Here is a 17,937-nt window from a genome sequence, read left to right on the forward strand (position 1 = left end):
TATAAAGTTATGCAGTTGTAAAAAAAAAAAAAAACACTTTATCTCTTTTAATAGAGAAAACTCAGTTTTCTTAAGTCATCAAAGACCTGAAGAAAACAACATGAAGTATAGGAAATTATTCTGAAATAACATAAAATCTTCGTATTCTAGGCAAATTATTTAAAAGGTAATGAAAACTCTTTTTACAATCTCTTATCAAAAGCAAATCAATACTCAAAGACAACTTTGTTGTTTATGCAGAGAAGACCAAGTTCTAGTTTTGAATCAGTGTACTTTTGTTATTAAGGTTCATTTTTAATTCCTTATATAAATTCATTAAATTTTAGCCAGTTTGACCACACAAGAGTCTCTGCCTTCCAAACTTTCTATGTCCGCTGAGTTTTTGTTCTTCATTCTTCCTTTTCATTCTGAGACAATCTTTAAATAACCTCCAAACTAAGAAAAAATTATTCATTTTCTCAACAAAAATGCATCATTATACCTCACATCTTTTTCTCTGTCCAAAAATGCTTCTTACTTTTATTAAATAGAATTACTGGTCACAGGTCACAGTATACACTGTGCATGCAAAGTTGTTTCTCTTATGATTTCTACATATATTAATTAGAATTCTTAAGCCTTAGTAGCCCTAATTTCCAGTGAAAACCAGGAATAAGCAATTGTGAACTGTCTGTTACATACCAATACTCTATAGATTGGCAAACTTATTAACATACCACTTCATAATTTCTAGAAGCATTTTTAGTAGTATAATTTTTCACTATGGTGCAGGATATGTTGACTAAGAGACTCAAATATCTTTAGTTCCTTTGTAATAAGAAGGCAAATGTAGATAAACGTAAGCATATGTTCAGAAATTAATGTTTCAGTATTTTATCTCATTTGGAAATCATCTAGATATTTAATGAATATCCATCATTTAATTTAACTTAAAAAAACTCTAAGGGTGTAAGTTACCAAATAGGTTTGGGAAACTATTTTTAAGTAGACATATTATAAAACATAATCATTGTTGAAAAGTTCATTTATAAACTTTTATTCCACTTACATCTATTTAATTAACTTGTTCTTAACAATTATGCTGGGATTGCTCATGAAAATTGTATGAAACATTAGACAAAGCTAGCATCATCTCAAGTTATTTCCCTATTAACTATTTTTACAGCATGTACATATTAGGCAAGCTTCACAAAAGCAAAAACCAAAAAGTTAAACACACTTTTTTTTGGTTTTACTGCTGTGTTTGATATACATGAAATAATAGAGCTTGTATTTTACTTCTACATTTGTTCTAAGGTTGAATTTATAATTTTTATAATTTTAAACATCCAAAAGAGATAACATAAGCTTATTTGACTAGTAAATCCACATAGAATTAAAGTTGTGTGTCTGCATGATATTTAATGCTGACAACCCTGAAGGCATATCTTTTTTTTTTACTAAATAAACAATATTCTTATTTACTAAAGATTACTCAAATTATGTGAACTTGAAAAGCATTTGGATCAGTTCCTATTTTTCTGAGAGAACACTTAATTTATATACATGCTTATTTTTCTTTAAGCCAATTAAAGCTCTTTTACAAATTAATTTTGATAATAACATCTGGTGGTAGGAAAATATCACATATGCATAATATACATTCATAGACATACGTAAGCATACAGATAGATGCAAACAGAGATCTTATAGCATTCATTAAAAAATTTTAGCAATGTGTCAGGGATAATAATACAAAACTCACTAGTATATAAAAGAATAGCTGGACCCAAATTGTGTTTCTGGCAAATGGAACAAGTTAAGCTTACCCATTCAGACAGCTAAAGCCTTTTACTAATATTTGTGGAAAAGACTTAAGATGTTTCATTTATTAGTTTCCAAACAGCTCGTTTCGCACCCCTCCCCCACCTTCTGATGAGAGTCACTTCCCTGAAGTTTACATTTCAAAAATATATACCTCAAAAGCACGGAGATAGGATGGACATTTTCTACAAGAAGGAATTTTGGGGCATATTTGCCTATTATCAGAGGTCAGTCTTACGGAGGCTGTGGGTTAAATTTTAGGTGAGTGACTGAGGAAGCCCTTAACAGCTGTCTGACTGTCTCCAAAGCCCATCTGAGTATATAAAATATCTAGCTAATTTCTAATTAATCTTTTTCCATTTCAGCCTCGGTAGTTGTTTTTCAGGGACCCTGAGTCCCTTGAGAGCAGGGGCCAAAAGTTCAAGTGACTGAAGGGCTGGAGTGGTAAGGAAAAGGTCTGGCAGAGGGGTGGAGAGGGTGGGGGCTTGAAGGGGGTCATGTGAAGGGTTCAAGGGAACTGAATGGAAGATCAAAGGTGGGAAGAGGAAAAAGGAGCAGAAGCAATGGGAAGGAAGAGATATTAGGGAGTCAGTTTGGGAGACCTAAAGTTTCCCAAAGAAGAAAAGGAAGTTCCAAAGTATCCTCAGCAAAATTGTGCCAACAGAAAGGAAGTGAACAGAGTTGCAGAGCATAGAGTCTCAGGGGTCCAGAAGGGAGTTTCAGTTGGCTGAGAAGTTCCCATGGAGGAGCAGAATCACATAGAGAGACCTTAAAAATAGCTTTTATCAGGCTCTGAATATCAACTTCCAATTTTGCCAACCTCTGACCATACCGCTCCCTAAATTTTTTTCTCCCAAATATCTTATTATCAGTTTTCAGCTGGGGCAAACAATAAATATTCCTGGCAGTATTGCACTTTTAAACCAAAGTAATACTTGTCAAGTGACTCAACCAAAACCAATAAGCCTTTTATGGCTTAACCATGAACACAAGAGACATCCCCAGAGAGGGTACAAAGATACAACCCTCCCAAGATCCAGAGCCACTCCCGAAGACAGCCAGAAGAAAGACAGACTTAGAGAACTCTCCAAGAGTAGGCAGTGGTTGATAGTTTGCAAGTTGCAAATGGGGTACAACCCATATTTCTGTTTGGCCATATTCTTGGGGGCACCCAAGCTCATGATAACCTGCACACCTTGACAGGGAGAAAGCGAAATCAAGCTCTCAGGACACAAAATGAGACAAACAAGAAAGCTGTCCATGGGAGGGTAAGGATCAATAAGCAATGCGAACCTCAAGACCAAAGTCACAATCCAAAGAAACAAATTCTTACAAATGTTTTTCTCCTGCTAATCTGAGTTTGGAAAGGAAAGAAAAAGGAAAAGTTTTTACTTTCCTCTCTTGACCAGGTGCTACAGAGAGAGATATGGGAAGGCTGACTATGGTGAGAATTCTCGCCCTTCACCAGCGTCTGCCAGTTTCCCCCAGGATCCCATGTGGCTCCAGAGAGAGTGGGTTGTCCCAGAGATCCCACCTTTGTTGCCAGAACTTTAGAAAAGGAAAAGGAATTTTCTCTGTATCCTTCATAATTCTTAATTGGGACAGACTCCTGTAACAAAAGACAGATTAACAAGAGAAAAAGAAATAGAAGTTTAGTAACATGTATACCTCATGTATACATGGGAGATACCCAGAGAAATGAATAAATCTCAAAGAGTTGGCTTTGAATTTGGGCTTAAATACCATCATCTGAAGAGAGAGGGATGTAGAGAAGGCGGGTGTGGGGAGATAACCAGGAAAAGCACGGTACACAGGGGTGCGATTAGTAATGCAGGTTTAAGTCAGTGCCTTCTCCATTGATAAGAGTCTCTGGCAATTAAGTTATCCTTCTCTATTGCACTAAGAGGGGGACACCCTTACAAATGGAGACTTGCAGATAGAAATTTCCCTTACAAAAGGATTACCTACTCTGTTTTTAGAGTTTCTCCTGTACTTGCAATTTATCAAAATAATCAGTTGAAAATAATCCTCATACCAAGGATATGCATATTTGGGGATTGCATTTTGTGGTCTCCCACAGTCACGTTTTGGGGTGGCACATTCTGTTCTCCTACAATCATATTTTAGGGTGGCATTTTCTGGTCTCCCACAAGGGTTTCTCTTTGTCTTTTTTCATTGATTTTTAGAGCATCTTTGGGACCAACTGCACACACTTTGAGAGAAACACTCCTCCTTCAGAGGTCAGGATTATCAAGATTAATAATCCCTGGATGTATTTTTCCCTTCTAGACAATGTGTCTAAAGTTGGGGTAGGAGACACTAGAATAATCGAGAGTCCTGTTTATAATGGTGTGAGCCCAACTACCAGGCAGGGAGAGCTGAGTCTCAGAACATTTAGCGTGTGTTTCTGCTAAGGATCATCTTCTTCTATTAAAACACAACTCTGCTAGAATAACTGCATGACATTTTAGCTAATGTCTCAGTCAAATAATCCAACATCTTCTGTTCTACATACATTTTGAGAAGTTTTCATATCCCTATTGCCTTCCCTTCACAATTAATGATATCTTTCCTTGGGCTTCTTCTGCTATTAATAAAAAGTCTGCAGTCAATAAAAACAAACAGATTGCAAACAAAATTTAAGGTTTGATGATGGAATTTATGGGAAAGGATCACTAATCTGACTTTCATACTATACAGATAAAGAAACCGAGGTCCAGAAAAGGGAGTAATTTAAATAGGATCATACTTCAGGTTAGGAGAATTCAGGTGTCTCGCGTTACTTTCTGGCTGTTGGTCCAACATCCATGTGTCATTGAGTGTCGCCCCCGTCTCTAAACTCTTTCTTCCCACCAGCCCCAGTGCTGACTCTCACAGCGTTAAGTCGGTGGACACCAGTCAGTATGGTGTGACTTGGCTGGTTTCCTTAATCTCTGTTTCTCTTTCTTTCCTTGACAATGTTTTAAACCTCAAAAGCTTCTTCACACCCTCTTTTTTGTCTTTCTCTCTCCTCTACGTTCAGTTCCCCACCTCCTACTCTGTCATTTACACCTGCCACTCTTCTTCTAGAACATTTCTTGGTGAAGCAGAATGAAAAAACTATTATCTTAATAGCTTAACTTGCTCCTATTAGGGAGGAAGCTATCTTTTAAGAACACAGACTTTTTACTATTAAATTTTAATTTGTTCCTATTGCTTCAAAGTAAATCCCCCCACCCCTCCATTTTTCTCAAAATGTAACAAAGGCCCTGTAAGATTTGGGTTGGGAGGGGGTGTGTGCATAAGGAAATCAGGAAGGAAAAGGACTGAGGAAAGGGACTGAGTTTCAAAGGACTCTAAGGAGAGCCACGTGCCCTAGAAGGTGAGAGCACTAGCAAACAGAACTAATCCCAGGACCAGAGCAGGCCACAAAAATGTAACTGCTCCGAGAAAATGTAACATGTTGGGGAGGGCACTGAACTTTCCACAGGATGTGGAATGGACATTTGAGCCAATCTTATCTGGATCTCAAGGGGCAGGGTGCCTGCAGTTGATGTTTGGGTTATGTTAGGCCTTTATTTTATTTATAATATCAAATCCATGTCCTTGACCCTTCATAATCTCGCCTCACCCTATGAAACCAGGCTCGATGCAGAATCCCTCTGCTCCAGCTAGGTTAATGTTGGTGTGGTCCAAAGAACACACATGCTGACTTGGGGTTCCCACATTGACTCAATTTTCCTGGATCTTAAATGCCCTTTCCTGCCCCACTGTTTAAACTCCTCATCCCTCAGTGCCTTGCTCAAGACCTTCCAGGAAGGCTTGGCCCCCTCCAGCCCTTACACTCTCTGTTTCTGGCTGCTTGTTGCTCCTATAGTTGATACTTGTGAGGTCTGCTCTTAATTAACATACTGTGTTGCACATGTGCCCATTACTAGTTCAAATTGGCTTGGCTTTCAACCCTGCCATGCTGTGGGCTCATTAAGGCCAGGGCCTATCTTGTTCCTTTGAACTCCATGGCACGTAGCAAGGTGCTTTGTATCATATTAACATTAAATGCTGACAGCCAACTTTCACCTTCCTCTTTGGGACAATCCATGCACCAGACCTTTGTTAGTTCTGCTACCTTTAGTATCTCAGTTTTGCCCTACATTCAGCAGCAAGGATCCTTATCTTCTGGGACTGTTGAATCTTCTCTGATCAGTCTCCCTCTCAAATCAAATTTATTTATTTCCTTCTTTCCCTTCCTTCCTTCCTTTCTTCCTTCCTTCCTTCCTCCTTCCTCCTTCCTCCCTTCCCTTCCCTTCCGTTCCCTTCCCTTCCCTTCCCCTCCCTTTCCTTCCTTTCTTCCTTTTCCTCCCTCCCTCCCTTCCTTCCTTCCTTCCTTCCTTATTTTCTCTTTTGAGACAGGGTCTTACTCTGTCACCCAGCTAGAGCACAGTGGTGTCATCATAGCTAACTGCAACCCCCAACTCCCGGGATCAACCAATCCTCCTGCCTCAGCCTTCTGAGTAGCTGGGACTACGGGCACGCACCACCATGTCCTGCTAATTTTTCTATTTTTTGTAGAGATAGGGTTCTGCTCTTGCTCAGGCTGTTCTTGAACTCCTGACCTCAAGTAATACTCCTGCCTCGGCCTCCCAAAGTGTTAGGATCATAGGCGTGAGGCACTGCACCTGGCCTCAAATGAAATTTCTCTGCAGATGTGCCGACATCCATGAACTGAGATGGGTGTCAGCACCTCCAGAGCCCACATCCCCCAATTCTTGAACCTCCACTTGCCCTTGTTGAGTGGGCAGGATCAGCCCTGGCTTTGAAAGACCTTCTGCCATAGCTTAGAATAGGTGCTGTTCTTTGATGAGTAGACTCTATGTCATACTCACCCAGTAAACACACACTTAGACACACACATTCACATGCAACTGAAACAGTTTTATACAATACTCATTCTTACTTTGTGTAATGCACACTGATACTTTCTTTTCTTTTTTAAAATTAAAAATGGTGATGTCAGCCCACTAAATTGATTTCATAACTAATGAGTTGGAACTTGTAGTTCAAAAACACTGTTCTAGAGGATCAAAGGACAGTTGGCACGGGAGGAGAGGACCATTCTGAAGGTGGCTGCTGGGAGAGGTGGTGGTTCTGGGTGATCACTTCTCCTGCAGGCTCCCTTGGCCCTGCAAGTTCAGCCGAAGTTAAAAATCAGCATGAGAGACACACTGATCTGGTGTTTACATCTGGGTCATCTCGCTAGTCTCTGTGCATGGGCTGGGTGGGCAGCTTCCTGCAGAATGACATCTGGGGAAGGGCATGATGTTGCCTGGTGGGAGCTGGACACTGAGTGTCCTGTTATACTGTCAGCTCTGAGGACACCTAGGACAGTATCTTGGTAGTGTTCAATACACATGTATTGAATGAATAATGGAAAAAACTATTTCTATAATTTTGAAAAATTATATAATTTTTATATTATATATTACATATAATATATTATATAATATTTCTATAATAAAAAAACTGTTTCTATAATTCTCTGTTGTTGGTTACTGACATGGGACAGGCACTGGGGGGAGGGACAGTGGGGAGGTAGAGGGACAAATTCTTGCTGCCAGTGACCGTGGATGGTAAAGCATCTGGGCGTCAGTCTTGATAAAGGCAGGCGGTGGCTGGGGCATTCCCTGGGGCTCCCTCTGTGTCCAGAAGCAAGTGCTGTCAGCGAGGGTCAAGGACAAATGCAGCCTCTTCAAGGCCTCCGCCCGTGGACAGCATTCTTGGGGCTGCGAGGAGGAAAGGCTGTGTGGGGGCAGGAGGGCTGAGCGAGGCCCTGAGGAGCTTACGCTGGCTGTGGCATTTTGTCAGGGATGCTGCATGCAGAAGAGGTGGGGAGGAAGCGCCAAAGTCAACAAGGTGCTGCTGGCGTGCTCAGGGCCTCCCCTCTTCCTACTGGTCATGGTCACAAAAGGCAGACCAGTGGCCTCTTCCACCGTCTCCCCAATCCCAGCCTCCCTCCCTCCAGGTGGAAGACATTCTGTCCTCTACCTAGCGCCCTCCCTGGGAGCAGAGCGGCCAGGGCATGAGGCTGGTCCTACAGGGTACAGGGGATCCTCTCTGTGCCGCTGCCCTGACCTGGGAAGCAGAGGAAGTGACTGCTGTGTCCCAGCTATGACCTGGAGGGAGAGCGTTTGCCCTGCCTGTCTCTCACCCCTGAGCAGTATGACCTCAGGCTGTAATTTTAATTCTCTCACTTAAGTATTCCCACCCATTAAATGGGGCTTGACAATACCATATGTATATATATTTGTATAGTTTCTGTGAAGATTAAAGTGAGATTCATTTATATAAAGTCCATGGTACACATTTGCTTAATTAATTCATTCAACAAACACTTAATGTTTACCCATTATGTATCAATCACCATTCTAGGTGCTGGTGATGCAGCACCTATATTCTAAATAGGGGAAATGAATAATAAATAACAGACAATGAGTAAATATATCACATGCCAGGCTGTGATAAGTGCTACGGAGAACAGTAAATCAGGTTAAGGGTAATAGGAGGTGGTTGGGGCAGTGGCTGGTTATTTGACATAGGCTGGTCAGGGAAGGCCTTTCTGACAAGGTGACACTTGAGCAGAGACCTGAAGAAGTAAGAGATGAGGTCATGCACACATTGGGGCAGGATATTCAAGCAGATGAAACAGTAAGTGCAAAGGGTCCGAGGTGGCAACATGCTTAGCAGTTCAAATAATGTCGAGGAGGCCAGACTGGTTGGTGAGAAGTGAGCAAGAAGAAGAAAAGTGAGAGATGAAGGAGCTATTGTCATGAACCCCTTTAAAAAATAGATTCTTTTTTCATCCATTTTTTTTCCCGAGCTGGGAATTTGGAGCAATACAACAGGTTTGTGGGGAGTGGCGTGGGAGTGGGAGTAAGTTTGACACAGCCATGCATTTCCTTGTGCCTCCTTGAACAGGACATTCCCATCCTCCTAGACCACTGCATCTCTAGGCATCTGTGAGTGGATTTACCGACTCAAGAGCAGTGGCTGATAAAGGCCACGTGCATTTGCCTTGCTCTTCTGGAGGTAGAGCAGCCATCCCCACTGGCTTTGGGCTGGGCACGGGACTTCCTTTGGCAGGTTTGTGTCTGTCCCCTGGGAGCCTGTTCTCCGTAGTGAAAGCGGCTTGCCTCAGAGAATGGCTGCCCCTTCATCATGGGCCACTGCATGAGAAGATAAGTGGAGGCCAGTGGGGGCCAGCAGAGCCCAAGCCAATCCACAGCCCTCAAGAAGTAAATGTCTGTGCTTGAGAACCACTCAGATTTGGGAGTTATATATTATTGCAGCAAAATCTACCCAATCAAATCAGATTCTGTGCTAAGCACTTTTAAATGGTATCTTATTTAATCCCAACCCCATACTTCCCCGTGCAGTGGGTCATCCCAGTTTTGTAGGTGGGGACGCTGAGGCCCAGCAGAGCAAAGTAACTTGCATAGAATTATAAAACTGAAAAGAGGCAAAATTCAAACGTAGGTCTGTCCGTCTGACTCTCCAACCATTTTGCCATGGGCCATTTTCTTTTTTGTTTGAGAGCCAATGGCAGAGTAACATGACAACTGCAAATACTCTGTGTTTAAGGTTGGACTTCTCTTTCCTGTTTTGGCCCCACAAGCACAGCGGACTCTGTTCCTCTCTTCCTCCTCCTCCTCCCTTTCCCTTCCTCCCGACCCTACCCACCCCACTTCACCTCCACTGCTGAAAGTTCTGTCTCTCATTTTCTTCCAAATGGCTATTACAATAAAAGCTACCTTTTCTATGAAATCTTTCTAAAATGACAAAAGAGAAAGTTTGGTCTCTTTTGTCCTTGTTTTTTTTTTTTTTTTTTGAGACAGAGTCTCGCTCTGTTGCCCAGGCTAGAGTGAGTGCCATGGCATCAGTCTAGCTCACAGCAACCTCAAACTCCTGGGCTCAAGCGATCCTCCTGTCTCAGCCTCCTGAGTAGCTGGGACTACAGGCATGCGCCACCATGCTCGGCTAATTTTTTCTATATATATTTTTAGTTGGCCAGATAATTTCTTTCTATTTTTAGTAGAGACGGAGTCTTGCTCTTGCTCACGCGGGTCTCGAACTCCTGAGCTCCAGCGATCCACCTGCCTCGGCCTCCCAGAGTGCTAGGATTACAGGCGTGAGCCACTGCGCCCGGCCCTCTTTTGTCCTTGTTATGAATATTTCTAAACATACACGAAAATCTCTTGGCTATTTCCTCCCCATTATTTATTCCAAAAGGCACTGATTTTTGCCTTTGCACTGTAAATGTGTACACTGTCACGTTTAGTGAGCACCTCTGGTGTGCCAGCCACGTGCCAGGGCTGGGCTGTGAGAGGTGAGGAAGGTGCTTTGCTGGAGGACCTTGGGCCCTGGTGGGAGAGGGCGTGCTATTAGAAGGGCTAAGTGCTATACAATAAGCAAGTGCAGGGCTGTGGTCACACAGAGGAGGCCTCAATGCTTAGCTTGGGAGGGACGATTAAAAAGGTTTTCAGACACATGAGCCAAGTCTTGAAGGAGAAGTGGAGCCAGCGGATGGAGAGGCAGGAAGGGAGCAGCAGGAGCAACGACGTAGAGGCAATAACTGCAAGGTCTTCCCAGGGAACCATGAGGTGCTGTGTTTACCAAGCTGTAGGCTCGGTGCTAAGTGGGGTGTGGAGTGGAAGAGAGGGTCTGGAGAGACAGAGCAGAGGTGAGGCCTGGGGCCTGGTATTGACATGGGAGGTTAAAGTGCCCACGGAAGGTAAGAGAGTCTGTGCATGCAGCACTGCTTTGGCCCAGCCAGTGCCCTGTCCCCGGGGGCAGCCCCTGCGAATAGCTCCCTGTGAAGTCTCCAGTCTCCTCACTCTTTCCCCTTTGCTTCACGTGTGCTCCCACCCAACCCCACAGCTTTTCCAGACCTTTCCTAATCGTCTTCCTTCACCCTTGGGGACAAGTTTAAAGCATTACTTCTTCCAGGCATGTCTGCCTCCTCACAAGGGATTAACCTACAATGCCAATAAGCATTTCGTGACACTTTTATGTGCCAGGCACTGTGTTAGGCACCGTGCACACACGTGCACGGGTTCATTCTTCCCACTTTCCCTGAGGGTCTCCAGCTCGATATCCTGCTCCGTCCCGTGCTTGCCCGATCCAGCTCAACTCGTGCACACCCAGGCCTCCTAGGCAGATGGGAGCAGAAATGCTGACACGGCTGGGTGCTTAATAAAGCCTACTGATGGGGAGAATAATGACAGCTGACATGAGCACACCTCTCACCAAGTCGCACGCGTTATGCCGGTTAATCCACGTGATCTCCGCAGCTAAACCTCGTGGTTAGTTCTCAGTCGTCGTCTTATTTAAAATGACTTTATCGGGCTCCACCTGGCTTTCTACAGTCGCCTTCCAGGATACCACACTCTTTGAGTTTTCCTCCTTTTCGGTCTCCTTTGAGAGTTCCTCCTTTTCCCTCTGATCTCTTACTATTAATGTGACCCAGGGCTCGGTCCTTGGTCCTCTTTTCTATTTATATTCACTTCTTTGGTGACCTCATCACTCTCATGACTTTGAAACCTCTCTCCTGAACTCATATATGCAACTACCTACTTGATGTATCCACATTTAATGAGCATCTAAAACTCACATCCTTCTGATCCACCCTCAGATGTCCCCTTCTTAATCGATGGCAACTATATCTTTCTGTGGAGTCATCTTTTTCTACCCCCCCTTCCTTTCCACCCCACACTCAATCTTCCATCAAATTCTGTTGGCTCTACCTTCAAAACATGTCTGGAATCTGACCACTTCTCACCATCCCGCTGCTGCCACCTTTGTTATCTCTTGCCTGGATTACGGCAACAGCTTCCTAACTGTCCTTTCTGCTTCTCTCTTCTCTTTACAGTCCGTTATCAACATAGTAGTCAAACAGGTCTTTTTAGAAAGTGTAAGTCTGGCCATGTCACTCCTCTGCGCAAAGCCCCGCAATGGCTATTTCTCAGAGCATAAAAGGCAGAGTCCTCACGATGGCCATGAGGAGCCCTGACAGCCACCTGGTGCTGTTACCTTTCTGCCCTCATCTCCTCCTGCTGCTCGCCTCCTCCACTACTGGGCGCCAGCTGCACTGCCTTCCTCACTGCTCCTCAAACATGACAGGCCCATGCCCAGCTTAGGGCTCTCACGCTGGCAGGGATCTCTGCTCCAGCACCTCTCCCCAAGATGGAGGCCCGACTCCCTCCCTCGCCTCCTCAAGTCTTCGCTCTGGTGTCACCTTCTCAATGGGGCCTCCCCTGGCCACCACGTTAAAGACTGCAGTCCACCCCTGGCAGCCCCAATCTTGCTGTCCTGCTCTATTTTCTCCCTTTGGCACGTATCACTTTCTAACGTATTCAATAATTTACTTATTTATGATGTGTTTTGCTCTCCCTCTTAGAATATAAGTTCCAATCAAGAGTACCGTACCTAGAAAAATGTCTGATATTTATGTAGTTCTGTGTTCTAGGCCTTACTCTAAGCATATCTTAAGAAATTTAGTTTTTATATCAACCCTATCAAGCAGATACTATTGTTATCTCCATTTTATGGATAAGAAAACTAAGGCATGGAGAGATTAAATAACTTGCCTGAAGTCACACAGCTAGAAAGTATTCTGGCTCCAGAATTTATTCTTTTAACACAAAAACTATACTGCATCTCATTGCATGGCATTTAGTAGGTGCTCAATAAATGCATATGAAATGAATATATGAATGAATTCCAAAAACAATAATTACTAGGTAAATGATAATGTCATTGCTACCTTAAAGATGAGAGAACTGGGGTGGGCTCAGTGGCTCATGCCTATAGTCCTAGCATTTTGGGAGGCTGAGGCAGGAGGACTGCTTGAGGCCAGTAGTTCAAGACCAGGCTGAGCAAGAGTGAGACCCCATCTCTATGAAAAAAAAAAAAAAAAAAGAAAGAAAGAAAAATTAGCCAGGTATGGTGGTACATGCCTGTAGTCCCAGCTACTTGGGAGGCTGAGGCAGGAGGTTGAGGTCGCAGTGAGCTCTGATGACGCCACTGCACTCTATGACTTGCTCACATGGGTAGGCAGTGGCAGAGCTGGGACCTGGACCCAAAGTGCTGCTTCTATTTCCAGCACTCACACGAGGGATAGAGGATAGAGATAAACTGCTGATACACATCAATTTTCATAGTTTCTCATTGTGAACGCTTCCTATAAGCTTTTTGCTTAACACACTATTTAGGAATTCTCATCAAGGAAGTAAAGGAGGTAAAAGAGAGCATAAATCTCCAATATACTAACATGAAAACTCATCTCATAGAGGGTAATTGACTTTCTCAAAGAGAAAACATAGCTCAGGAGCAGAGCTGCAGTTTCCCAGATGGATTCCAAGTCCCCAGTAGTACACAGAAATGCAGAGGAAATGAAGAGTTGCTCCCATTAACTTAGCTCTTTTGTCTCAAGAAGAATATAGGACTTTAGACCTGTGTTATTTTATGACACTATATTTGGGTGGAAACTGGCTATGTATGGTCACTGCCGCTTCTATTCCTGGTTTGAGAATCATTCAGTGGCTCAAAGTCATTTTTGTCAACTTTCCAAGTGCTTCTTGGGAATTAAGTTGTCCTGAAACTTGCCCAGCCGGTCCTCCATCTCATGGAGACATTCCCACACCGAGAAACTCATTTAATTTATTTTCATGTCTGCATTCCTGACTTTGCCATCTGATCAGCGAAGAGTCACTAAAGGCAGATGTCAAGGCTATTAGGGAACAGGGCCCTGGAAGAGTCTGTGCTGTTTCTGAATGCTGAGAACACGGGGGGCTTAGAGAAGGCAGAAGCTGAAACCTCTCCTTGCTAAAACACGATTGTCTTGCTAGGTCTAAGGCGGAACTATGCTCTTAAAGGAAGTTAGTCTTAAAAGCCTTCCATTTCAAAGTTTCTTCTTTGTTATCCTGAGCTCAGATATTTCCTTTAACTCCTCCAAGCGATGAATCTTCTCTCCTGGGCTTACCACCACCCTCATCACCTTGGATTGTCATTTTCTGTTTACTCTGTATCTCCCCAACTGAACTATGAGCTCCTGGAGGGGAGGGGTGAGTCTTATTTATGTTTGTATCTCCAGGGATCAGTGCACAGCCTGTTTGGGTCACACTGTATTGGGGATTGAATGGTAAAAGAACTGACACCTCATGTGGCCTCAAAGGGGAATGGTGATCACATAGAGTTTATGTTCAAAGTATGGGGTCTATTTTCATCTCTGATCAACCTATTGGTTACTCTTTTTGCCAAAAAGAACAGTCTTACAAGCCCTGTCCTCATGGCCACACTACAGGTAGGACGCTGCCGGACACGAGGGCAGAAGGCAGGCCGCTCAGGGAGAGACACCGTATGATTATGAATGCTGGCGAATGGTTTACTGCATGTATTGGAAGGGATTGAAACCTTACTACAAGTGAGGATACAGTCTCTGTTCTCAAGGTGCTGTCAGACCAAACTGTAGGTGAAGATGTTGAGATTTTCTGGAAAATAGTAATGAATCCATGAAACAAGGAAGTGACCTCTCCCCTAGGTAGCGCTTGAGACAAACATGGTGTAGGACATGGGAAAGGATCAGCAGGATCCAGGGAAGGAAAGGAGTTGAAGTCTGGATCCACTGAAACAGAGATGGTCCTGTGAGTGCTGCTGGCTAAGAGTTGTCATCAATTCCTTACCAAGGAGGGGGGTCACCATGAAGGTCCCACTGTGAGATGTTTGCACCTGTATATAATTATGTTTGCCACTTATATACAGTAAACCATACCCAGTTCTCACCCCCTAGCAAAAATAAATTCTTTTAATGTTTTCTTAACCTTCCAGGTGTTGGATCTGAACTCTGTGGATCCTGCAACTATTTCAGTCCTGATTCTGGTGCTCAGTTTGGGCAGGACTTGGTTCTTAACAAGGCATGTTCTTGTTTGTGTATACTAGAGTTAAGCCTACAGCATACTGGGGTGCTTTATCATTGTTCAGTGAATGAATGAATTTGGTTCAGGCGAGTGCTGCTGTCCCTGGCACAGCCTATCCACAATGCCCTACTCAGGACCATTTCTCCAAGGCTAGTGTGCCCTACTCTGAACTCACTCATCCCTAAATTTTTTAAAAACACTTAACAAATGGCTAAGTATTAAGGAATCAGGTACTATTCACAGTACAACTCTCTGCTTTGTCAGTTCCCCGAGGAGAGAAAAACAAAGCTACTCAAAGGATCATCTGAATGGCTGAAATTTATTCTGTCCAGTCTTTTTCTTAAGTTCAAGTTAAACAGTGACAGTTTCTGTTTTGGTTTCCCTGCTTGCGATTCCCTAGGTAGGAAACTATCTGCTTTAACGAAAATGATATATCAGTGGAATTGTGTCCAACAGCAAGAGACAAACAGGGTCCATTTGGCTCATGTTGACTATGAATTTCTGTGTGAACCAACTATAGTGACTATTTGGGTGGCAGCGCCACTGTTGAGAATAACTACACAGCCAGCTGACTCCAGGCTTTGGGCTTAGACAGTTCTGGATTTGAATCCTGGCTCGAATACTTTCCATTTGTGGAACATTGGGCATGTTCCTTAATGTTTCTGAACTTTTCCTCATCTATAAAATAGGAAATTATAATGCCTACTCACTAAGTAGCTATTGCGAAGTCATATTATTATGAGAAGGAATCTCATCAATCAATTCACACAAAGGTACTGATAATGGAATTTAAATTCATGTACTATCTCCTTCCAGAGACATTTTAAGTGGGCCCAGCACCTTCTCCAGGGAATGAAGCCCTGATAGAGGCACAGGGTGGTGCAAGGTCTTGGGAAAATCACACCATGTGAGTCAGAAGAACAAGAGCTTCCAAAATCAACAGAGCTAAGAGGGTGGCCTCAGAAACAGGCTAAGTAGTGGCCAAAAGGAAGATGATTAATTCATTCAGCTAATATCTGTGTGCCTAGTATGTGCCAGGCACTGTTCTTAGGGTCAGAGAACCAGCAGTGAATGGAGACAGTCAAACCCTTACCCGCATGGAGCTTATATTCCAGTGGGGAGAAACAGGTAATAAGCATAATAAATAAACTAAATATATGGTTTGTCAAAAGGTGAATAAAACAGGGGAGGTTGGGAGGGGAGTTGCTAGGGTTTGCAATTTTAAGCAAGGTGGTCAAGAATGCCTCCCCAAGAAGGTGACATTTGAGCAAAAACTAAAGGTGAGGATGTCTCCACAAGGTCATTGGCAGCCTGGGTAGGGGTGGAGGTAAGGGTGGGAGTAGATGCCTGGAGGGAAGACTTGTTACTAGGCCCTGGCCTCAGCTCTACTCTCAGTACCTGGTGACATCAGAAAGTAAAGGGGTTTCTGTGCTTATTATGTTTTCACAGGACCAGCTGGCAGGGCTCTTTTCTCCAGAAACAGATTCCACTGAGCCTCAGCCTGCTTACAGCAGACTCATTTTAAAGAAAGAAGAGAAGCCTTTCTCTGCAGTAGGATTGCTGTGTATGGGTGTGCGGGTTGTACACTGTGCAGAATGCCACATTTAAGGGGGTTCCATTCACACTTTAGACATTCTAGATGTATATATTTATAAAGACTTCCTGGCAGGTGGCAGAAAAGTGTCTTTCTAATGAAAGCAGTATATTAGGATATTTTCCAACACTTGGGAATAAAGCATCTTGAAGATGGGGCACGTCTTCTCATTAAGGCACCTGGGAGCCAATGGCAGGCCTGAAGGTCCAGATTTCCAAAAGCTCCCACCAGTGCTTTGTTAGGAAGAGATTTACTGGTTAAATCACGTCCCTCCTCTGCTGAAAATTCTACTGTGGCTCTTGTCACATACTGGAGAGAACCCCCCAGTGAGGCATATTCCAGAATTTCTTTGTTGGCGAGGCTTAAGGGTGGCAATCTGGTGGGAGGGAGGAGGGAGCCAAGGAGACATAGGGGGAGGCCACATTTGCAGGGCAAACATGCGAGCATGCCGTGTTACGTGGTTTTGGGGAGCAGCTGCTAGAGGTGGGGAGCAGTAAAGTACCACGTGTTACCCTTGCAGCCCCTTGCTGGTATGGATTCCTTCTCATCCCCAACTCTGCTCACATCCAGAGCCTCCCTTCTCATCGCCCCGCCCCTGCTCTGAATCGGTGCCCCAGCTACTTGAGGAGCCAGAACACGCGAATCAAATCGTTCGTACAAGACGTTCCTGCTGCTGGGAGTGCCTCTGTGTCCATCCCCCTCCTGCCCTACCAGGGCCGCCCTTAATCACCAGTTCCTCTGTGAAGTCTTCCCCCTGCCTGAATCCTGCTGCACACACTCTCGGTCACTCTGTTCTGGTGCTCTCACGCTGTAAGCCAGTTCCTTTCAAATGTTCTTTTCTCTCCGGATTAAAGTGATAGGTTCATCTGCCTGTTTGTACCACTAGACCATGGCTCCTTGAAGGCTGGGCTGTGTCTTATTAACCTTGGTAAACCCTCTTTAACACTGTAGTTGCTCAATAAATGTGCGGCCGAGCACCGCTTCTCAAGTCTAATTACTAAGCATCTCCTGGTGATAATAAGGAAAATGGTATTTTCCAATTACACATTTTAAAACTGTGGCACATGCTACAAGAAGCTTCTAATCCTTTAAGTCCTAAAGGCTGTTTTTTCCATCTGTCAAGTCTGCATGGAGCCTGATAATTTCTCAGGAACTGAGATATAAATATGCATCAAACGAGTACACATGCAGATAAGAATAACACCTGCAATTACATGGACATGGATCAAATAGTCCAGGATACATTCCTCATACTTGAAGGCTATATGCTCACCCCTCTTTGGGGAGGCAGAGAAATCCCATACCCCAAAATGGCAAGAATGGGCCACCCAGACCCCTGAACCCACGTCACTGGGCAGCCCCCCGGGGTCTTGTTGCAGCCTTTTCAGTTTCTGCCGGCCTTGATCACTGGGGAAATGTACAGAGTATGTGGCCTCTGTGACCCCAACACATAAGTCTTGGAAAATTGCCATTCTCTGGCGCCAGGCATGTCAATGAACAAAGTCCCCAGGGTGACTATGGGGCAGAAATATCCCAATTTAAAAATATTCTCCAAGTGGCTTATAAAATGTGCACAAGTTCAATTACTCTTGG

Source organism: Eulemur rufifrons, chromosome 8, assembly GCF_041146395.1.
Source record: "Eulemur rufifrons isolate Redbay chromosome 8, OSU_ERuf_1, whole genome shotgun sequence".
Taxonomy (NCBI): Eukaryota; Metazoa; Chordata; class Mammalia; order Primates; family Lemuridae; genus Eulemur; species Eulemur rufifrons.